A 10,008-nucleotide genomic window follows, 5' to 3' on the forward strand; every position below is an offset into this window, starting at 1 on the left:
GAAAGAAAAAGAAACTTTAGCGGGCGTCGTCCGCTAGAATTCATGCTTACTTTTGTAGATAGAAATAAAATGCATACTTGGTAAATGAAAACTTCAGCTGGCACACAACCAATGGTCCTGAAGACAACATCTATGCAGATAATTAACAATGGAGGATCATCTTCAGTTGTTGTCTCGTTCGACAAGGGAACACACAGGACCACCGACATGTCCAAACTGATTGGTGATCTTCCAAGGTGATGTTTGTAATCTTGTATGCACAGTTCGTTCTTTGGTTTGTGGCATACAAAACTAAACCCAGCCATTGTTGGATGATTGTGAATTGTAGTAAGGTAACCCTGCGCCTATTTTGGCCATTTAGCTTGAACTCTGAACTCTGAAGATAAGTGTTCACAGTCTGAACTCTGAAGATATATTCAGCTATGCAACACAATACTGAATTTACTGGTTCCACTACTGAATCAAAATTTACCTGTGTTGGGTCTGGAGTGGATCCCCTTCGTTTCGCGCGGCTCCAAGGTCCAATCGTGGGCTGCCGAGCAGGCTCGCCGCCGTTGCGACGTACCGACCCAAACTCACCAGCACCGGCCGCCGCGCGACACGAACCCCTCCTTGGTCAAGGCCGCCGTGATTCGCGTGACGTAGCCTTCACGCCGGAATTGCGCAGAGGCGTAACGGAGTCGCGGCGTGGCCCCGGCCGCTGCTGCTGATGCCGGAATCCCGCAGCGCCCTCCCGTCGAGTCCCCATCTTGGTTTAAGAGTACTTTAGAAAATGGTTCAAGTTCTACCGAGTTCGTATTTTCGAGCTAATTTTTTAACCCTATGTTCGAATGCAGCAAATGATATGGCGTTGGAAAGCTTGAACAAATGCGAAACTTTTTGGTATGTATTGTTTCTCCCAATTCTTTACGGTTTTAAGTCAGTTTCGAAAATGGCGAAAAACGTATTTTCGTCATAATTTCTACAAACTTTATCAGAATGGGGCAAATAATATACCGCTGAAAGCTATAGAAAATGCGAAACTTTTTCATGTTGATGGTTTTTCTCTGATTCCTAGCCGTTTTCAAGTAATTTCGAAAATGGCGGGATCATGCGTTCTGCCTTTATCGCGAAACAGATTCTTCAAAAATGCACCGCGTGAAGAACCTGAACTTCTCAGCGTGTGTGCTTGAACTTCACTCTGTTTTTCACGGGATTTTTTTGCTCTTAGCTCTCCATCCACTACTCGTAGCTCTCCATCCACTCACCGGAATTGAGCAAGTGATATACCGATGGAAAGATGCTGTAAACACGCTACTTTTCCGTGTTGATCATTTTTTCATACTCGCGACGATTTTAAAAGTTTTTCATCTCAAATTCATTCATTATAGTAGTCGAACTTCGTGCTATTTTCACGTTAAACTTCTGTGACGTATTTTCGTTTTTAATTTTCCCATCCATTTTCGTTCAGTGTTACACAAATGATATTCTCTTTGTACAAACCTCTCTCACAATATATTTTTTAACTTTCTCCGACCGAGGACTTGAATTTACACAAATGATATTCCTGTTATTTTGAAGTAAATTTGACAAATGACGAGATCATGATTTATGCCTTCATTGCGAGTGGAAACGCACTGCGTGAAGTAGTTGAACTTCTCGGGCATGTTTGTTTGACCCTCACTTTGTTTTTGACTTGTTGTTTTTTGCACTGCGTGAAGTAGTTGAACTTCTGGGGCATGTCTATTTGAACTTCACTCTGTTTCACTTTATTGTATTTTTCTTATATGAAATACACATCATGGAGTACATGAACTTCCGGTTGTTATCACTTTGAACTTCTCTCTGGTTTGAGAGAATTATTTTAAAACACAAAAAACAACATATTTTGGACATCTAAATACACGGTGAACCTCTCTCGCAAGATTTTTTTGAACTTTTACTCGTCGAGCACTTGAACTTCTAGCAACCTTTTTTTTCGTTTATGAGTTGTTTTTAAAAGTGCAAAAAATGGTGTTGTGTTTTTTATTTTTTGAACAGGTAAATCCTAGGTTTTAATAAACTCCGAACTTCTCTGTTATTTCAATATGAACTTCACCTTTTTATATTTTGAGTAAAGAATTGTATTCGATTTTTATACGGGAAAAATCGAACATGGAAATATAAGGTGAACCTCTCTCACAAGAATTTTTGAACTTCCCCGGACAGAGCACTTGAACTTCTTTCAACAAACCTTTTAAGCTTTTATTTTTCTATACTTTTATTCTCATTGGAAATGCATTCCTTGCAGTAATTGAACTTCTAGTTGTTTCACTATGAACTTATGCCACATTTTTGTGTATACATCGAATTACACGCAATTGAAGGATGGTCGTCATTTTTTGCCATTTTTTAAAACATGTAATTGGAGGTCGGACGTCCCGTTATGAACCGTGCACGGAGGTGCACGCGAACTTCTTGCAACAAATATGAGTTTTTTTATATACTTCGAACTTCTTTGTTATTTTATTTTCAACCTCTTAGTCATATTCTTACAAAGGAAATATGTTTTCAAATAAGCATCAAACATTCTTTTTAAAAATTGAACTTCATTGTTTTATTTTTCATAGAAACGGTAATAATTTGAGTTTCACATATACATCGAATTACTCCTCTTTTTTAATTTGAACTTCATCATTTTTATTCTTTAGTAACAAGGAAAATCTAAGTTTTTTTATAAATATGGAACTTCTCTATTTTTATAATTTGGACTTCTTGGTTTATTCTTTCAATGATGGCAAAATCTTAGTTTAGTTCCGTTATTTAAATTTGAACTTCTAGAGTTTTTTTTATAAATGCTGATAATCCCGTTTTTTATGATTTTTTGAGCTGCTCTATGTTTGAAATTCAAACTTCTTATTTTTATTACAAGCGGTGAAATAGCCGTTTCAAAGTGCTCTCTTATTTTTGTACTATTGTGTTATTTTTGTCTGAACTTCTTATGTTCTTCCCGTCAACAGATTCAAATTTTCCATTTTTTATACATTGAAATATTGCTTTATTTTTATTTTGAACTTCTTGATTCCATCCTTTAATAATGAGGAAAATCATAGCTTCTATAATTATGAAACTTCTCCATATTTTTAATTTGTACTTCTTGGTTTTATTTCTTGGTAGTAGAAAATATTCTAGTCTTGTAATAAACATCAAACCACTTTAATAACCGAACATTCGTAGGATTTTTGCAAAGAGTAAAATCTGAGTTTTTATAAACATCATACCACTCCATTTTTTATTTTGGACTTCTTGGTTTTAGAGAATAAGTAAAGTTTGAACTACTCATTTTATTAAAGTTGAACTTCTGAGTTTTCTTTTTTGTTATGATTGGGGGAAATAAAAACTAAACATCAAACACATTTTTTGTGTACTAAGCACACACACGCACATCACATCCACAAAAATTTTTGGTGGTCAAATGAAAAAGGTTACAGTCCCACAGGCATTAACAATCGAACTTCCTTGAATTTTTTAGCATAATACATGAACTTCTCATGTAAAAAATTGTTTTGGCTTTGATACACGAGGTAATTCTTAGCTTATCTCCCTCACGAGAAGAACATTCTTTTTCTATTAATGTTTTTGAAGTGATCTTCCTAGACTTGATTTTTGTTTATGCTCTTTTAAATTTGTTTGTCACTTCATGTTCTAATAATTCACAAATCTCCCATGTTTTTCCCTTGCATGTTGAAATTATTTGAACTTGCTGAGATACACATAACACATAACACAGTTGCCCTTCTTGAACACGACATCTTGACCTTCACTTATAGAAATTTAAGCATAGTAGTACAAGACAAGCAGTGCAATCTTTGCATCCATTTTTTCTTTGAAAGTTGTATCCATTTTTTGACATGGCAACATGGGTGAAGGGGCTCGTCAAATCGGGCATCGGTCAGTGGTAGTAGCAGAAGGTGGTTGTCTTCTTTTAGATCGATGCAATTGTGTTGGTTTTGAAGAGGAGCGGCAATTTTTTTTATTCCTCACCTCAATTTTTTCATTCTTCTTTTACTCGAAAACATATGTGAATGTTGCACCATGCTCATGTAGAGTACTATTAGGGGTAGGGAGATGAGCTAAGAAAAACATGTTTTCATCTCAAAATAATGATCTTGTCACACATGATGGACTGAACCTCTCCAATCCCACAATTTGAACTTCAAAAACACAAAACAGAAAATAGCATACACAACTCAGCAACACAAAAATAAAAATCTTACTTTTTTCCATAGGAGTTCATTTCTTTTGCATGCCTCCTCTCTGCATATGAATTCCATCTGCATCTAAAAAACGGTCGACTTGGGTGTGCTTGCGTCTTCTCTGGTGTCTAGCAGGGCATGAGAGAAGGGGTCAGAGGGGAAGTGACAGGCCAGATGCACTGGTGCTCGGAGAAGGTTAGGTTGGCGAAGGACCCTCGCCAGATACGGTGACCCTTGAGGTGCTCCTCGCCGGAGACAGATGAAGCGCTGGGAGATATTCTCCTCGGCGACATTTTTTCTGCTGGGAGCACGCGTAAGGGGCGTCGTCATGGAGGAGAGCTCCAGCAGCGACATCCAGCGAGAAGCAATGGGTGGAGCAGGGATTCCGTCGGTTGGGTGAGTGGTCGCCGGTGAGTCCCGCACGGCGGCGGATGGTCGCCGGCAGGCCCCGCCCCGGTGGCCATGGAGGCGTGGCGGCGCGCATCCAGTGCAATAGAGGAAGCGGCGGCACGGATCCCGGCCATTGGAGGCGCGGTGGCGCGGATCCAGGGCAATGGAGGAGCGGCGGCACGGATCCGGGCCATTGGAGGCGCGGCGGCACCGATCCAGGGCCTTTGTTGGTGGCGCGATGCAGCAGGTCTCCCGCGGCGGCGGGGCCTCCTGTTGGGTGGGGAAGGGGTGGCGGCTGAGTCGCCGGTTGGTGAGGCGGCGGCGACGATGTCTCCGGTCGCCGGTTGGGGGCAGATCAGGGTGGGTGGTGCATGGGTTGGGGAGATCGGGGTGGGTGGAGCGGGGGTTGGGGAGACCGGGGTGGGTTGTGCGGGATCTGACTTTTTTTTGTTTTGATGAGTTCGGGAGGATCCCGTCAGCCCTATAGGGCGCTCCGTGATCCAAATAGTTATTCTAATCCAGAATTAAAATAGTGTTACTCTATTTATACATACATACACACATATATATAGGACAAATATTTCCTACAAGCAGTGGTAGTTACGACCACTTGCGTTTTGTATGTTGTATGTAGTATCTATCGAAACCAAAAGTACGTGTAGTATGTAGTATATAACAATGATTAGGTAGTATATATACTAATTTTTAGGTAGTATGTACCATGTTTTGAGTATGCTCTTTTTTACGTACAAATATGTACGTATTTCATAAATATAACAAAAACTATGGGCTCATATGCAATTTTTTATGTAACTTGCTTTGAATATCTTAGATATATTATATGAACATATTTAAAATAATAAAATAGTATATATAGTACCACATGGTAGTATATGAGATATGTGGGGTAACTACCATCGGGTGGTAGGATGGATTTTCCCTATATATATATATATATATATATATATATATATATATATATATATATATATATATATATATATATGTATATATGCATTATATTATCAGGACTAGTATTACAAATTGTACATTAGGATTCAATCGCGAGAGCAGCTTTACATACAAGACAGATGAATCTCCTCTGTACTGATCAGTTGTGGTAAGACGTACATATACTACTCCCTCCGTCCGAGAAAAGTTGTCACTAGTGTAGTGTACTGCCAATTTTGCAAAAACGCCCTCGTAGCATGAAATCTGTTACAAAAAGGTGGCCGTCTCCTTCCTTCTTCCTCTGCCCGTTGCCCGCGCGCATCGTCACGGTCAGTCGTCGCCAGGACCTGCACCGGCGCCACCCAGGGCTTGCTCCTCCGCCGTCCAGGACCTGCGCCGCCCAATTGATTGCTCCATCGCCGCCCAGGACGTGCTCCTGCGCCGCCCAATTGCTTGCCCCAGCACCGCCCAGGACGGGCTCCTCCGCCGCCCAATTTCTTGCTCTGCCATCGCCCAGGACGTGCTCCTCCGCCACCCAGGACCTATGCCGCGGATATCTCCCCGCCACCCACGACCCGCACCACCGCCGCCCAGGACCTGCACACGCTAGGGTCTCGAGCGCCTGGACCTCGAGCTCCCTCAAGCTCTCTCGTTGGCCTGGAACTCAAGCTCGAGCTTTTTTTTGCAGCTCCTTTGAAAGTTGTTGCTCCTTCCCTGCTCGTGTTGCCGCCCGGAGCTCCCCGGCTCATGTGCTTTCACTAGAGGTCCCCTGGCCGTGCTGTTGCCAGTGAGAAGAAGTACAGGGCTCCTTGCCTTTTCATCTCCAGTTCCGGATCTGTACCTTGCTCCCAGTATCTCCTCTGCAAGCACTCCGAGAAGAAGTACATGGCTCGGCCCTGTATCTTGCTCAAGCTCTTACTTGTGTTGCTGCCGATGAGAAAATGTGCTCCAAAAGCCCCAATTTCGAACACAATTTCTTTACTTTGCACCGTGTACCTTGCTTGCTCTGTAATTTGAAACACAATTGATCATGTCCTCTAAAGAAATATTACAAAAAAAGTTCAGTTAACTATTATGGTCTAAAATGGGGGAAGGAAAACATCTCTGGAATCATTGATGGTCTGTAGCATTTTCAGCAATTATAAATGTTCTATCAATTTCTGTAATGTTCACTATGACATGGAGTGTTAAGTACTGTCAATTTTGTTTCTGTAATTCCAATTAGAACATTACAATGGACTATTGTCAATTTTTGTAATGATGATGGAACAATCTTTAGGTTGCCATGATTGAAATTTCTGTTTTTGGACTGTCAATTTCTCAACATTTATGTTCATTTCTGATGGGACAATCTTTAGTACTACCAAAAAGAAATTGCTGTTAATGATGACAGTGGAGTATAATGATGACAGAACATTAAGATAAGATTGATGTTGATTTGGCATTATAACTGAAATTTCTATGCAAGTTCTATGCAAGACTGATGACATAACATTAAGATAAGATAAGATAAAAAATCGGAGTACGGTTCTTTAACACCCACAATGCGGCTATATCTCCCACGTGTCGGGGCATAACTTAGAGGCATAGCCGCATGGTAGGCATATCGCAAGGGAGGTAATCTTTACACATCAAATGTACTGAAAAAGAAAGGGATACAAAGTTGGCTTACAAACGCCACTTCACACAAATACAAGTTATACATACATCATCTAGAATACAATCAAGGTCCGACTACGGAACCAAAGTAAAAGAAGACAACCCCAAATGCTAGATCCCCGATCGTCCCAACCGGGCTCCGCTACTGATCGTCCGGAAAAGACACACAGTAACGTCCTGAATCCTCGTCGAACTTCCACTTGAGTTCGGTAGCGTCCCCTGCACTGGCATCATCGGCACCTGCATCTGTTTGGAAGTATCTGTGAGTCACCGGGACTTAGCAATCTCACACCCTCGTGATCAAAGCTATTTAAGCTTATAGGTAGGAAAGGGTGGTGAGGTGGAGCTGCAGCAAGCACTAGCATATATGGTGGCTACCTTACGCAAAAGAGAGCGAGAAGAGAAGCAAAGCACGGCCGAGAAGCTAATAAGTAATCAAGAAGTGATCCTGAAGCTACTTACGTTCAAGCATAACCCGAGACCGTGTTCTCTTCCCGGACTCCACCGAAAAGAGACCATCACGGCTACACATGCGGTTGATACATTTTAATTAGATTAAGTGTCAAGTTCCCTACAACCGGATATTAACAAATTCCCATCTGCCCATAACCGCGGGCACGGCTTTCGAAAGTTCAAAACCCTACAGGGGTGTCCCAACTTAGCAGAACCCAAGGGAAGGTGATAGGTTGTTAGGCAAATGTAAAACCAAGGTTGGGCCTTGCTGGAGGAGTTTTATTCAAAGCGAACTGTCAAGGGGTTCCCATAACACCCAACCGCGTAAGGAACGCAAAATCAAGGAACATAACACCGGTATGACGGAAACTAGGGCGGCAAGAGTGGAACAAAACACCAGGCATAAGGCCGACCCTTCCACCCTTTACCAACTATATAGATGCATTAAAGTAAATACGATATAATAATGATATCCCAACAATATCCATGTTCCAATATGGAAGAAACTTCATCTTCACCTGCAACTAGCAATGCTATAAGAGGGGCTGAGCAAAGCGGTAACATAGCAAAACAACGGTTTGCTAAGAAAGGTGGGTTAGAGGCTTGACATAGCAATATGGGAGGCATGATATAGCAAGTGGTAGGTATAGCAGCATAGCAATAGAGCGAACAACTAGCAAGCAAAGATAGAAGTGATTTCGAGGGTATGGTCATCTTGCCTGCAAAGTTCTCAGAGTTGACGAAAGCTTGATCCTCGTAAGCGTACTCAACGGGTTCCTCGAATCACGTACTCGTCTTCCGGCTCTACCCAAAGCAAGAACACAAGCAAATGACCAACAATCAATCACGATGCAATGCACAAACAACATAATGCAAAACATGGCATGACATGCGGGATGTGATATGCAATGCATATGCGTGCTCCGGAAGGGAAAGATTGAACAAGGCATCAACTTGGAAAACCAAGTGCGCCGCCGGAAAGATGAGTTGAAATCGGTCGAAATCGATATAAAGATCACCGGAATCGGATGCACGGTTTGCAAATGACAAGCAAAACAAGAATGACACAATTCTGCGATTAACAGCACGATGCCATCTAGAAGGCAATAAGAAACTAAGCTAATGCACTCCAACATAACAACAAAGTACATGGCAGAGAACTACTCAAGATGCTTGATAAAACATGAACAATGAGCTACGGCTAAATCACACAAGAGCAGGTTCAAACAAGCATGCAAAAGTGCAAAAGATATCAGCTTCACAGACTTCACTAACATGTCAGGAATAACATCAGGAAGCAATGTTTAGAGCAAGCAAACAACATGCTACAGGAACAGAACATGGCAAACAAAGGCATGGCATGAATCTATTCAAAGCATAGAACAAAAGTCTCTTAATGATCATGAGCCAAAAAGGCACAGAAGATATGATGGCACCCATGTAAACATAGCAAATTTATTAACATATTCAAACTTAGCAGAAAACTGAGCATGGCATAAACAAAGTTATGAAGGCATATTTGCGAGCTCGATTCACTCACCACAAGGCATTGCATGACAAGACAAGCATACCCGCAGCAAGATGACATGTTCAAGAAGCTAACCATGGCAATATCAAGTTCATAGCATGCATGGATCAACTACAACAACCATGGCAAAATTGATTAACATGTAAACAATCTGCCAGGAATATTTTATAGCAAAAGTAGAGCAAGATTAAGAATGCTAGGGCACTCCATAATTGCAAACAGGGGCATAGATGGATAGAGCATAACCATTTGTCCAAAACATCCTTACTGAAGATACTCAAAAGAAGCATGGATCTCACTGTAGCAACATGAATACATGACATAAAAATAACAGCAGGGAAATGACTTAGTAAAATTCTAAGTCCCTAAAATCAGCAATACCACGAGAGCTACTTTGCACACTTGTGCTAGTCACCACATTGATCACAAAAATACATGTCAAGCACCCCTGTAAAGATGGCATGGCATAGATCAAAACACATGTAGAACTCATGCTCATATGCAGCACACAACAAATGTAGCAAAAAAGACAAATCCTCATACTCTGATAAGAATCAGCACCTAACAATTTATAGCACTCTTGCATCAACGTTTTGGGCATCAAGATGAACTCAAACAAGCACGACACAATGGAACAAAATGAATAGCACATCGTGATGAACATTTCGATATATAATATGCATGAAACAGATCTACCGTCACAAAGTTATGATGCGATGAACATGGCATAAAATGTTGAAGGGAAAAGGCTTAAGAGGAAAATCAACCTCCGGAAAGTCAACGGGACGAGGATATCCGAGGCGCGGGCGACGC

This window comes from Triticum dicoccoides, chromosome 4A (genome assembly GCF_002162155.2).
Source record: "Triticum dicoccoides isolate Atlit2015 ecotype Zavitan chromosome 4A, WEW_v2.0, whole genome shotgun sequence".
In the NCBI taxonomy this organism is placed as follows: Eukaryota; Viridiplantae; Streptophyta; class Magnoliopsida; order Poales; family Poaceae; genus Triticum; species Triticum dicoccoides.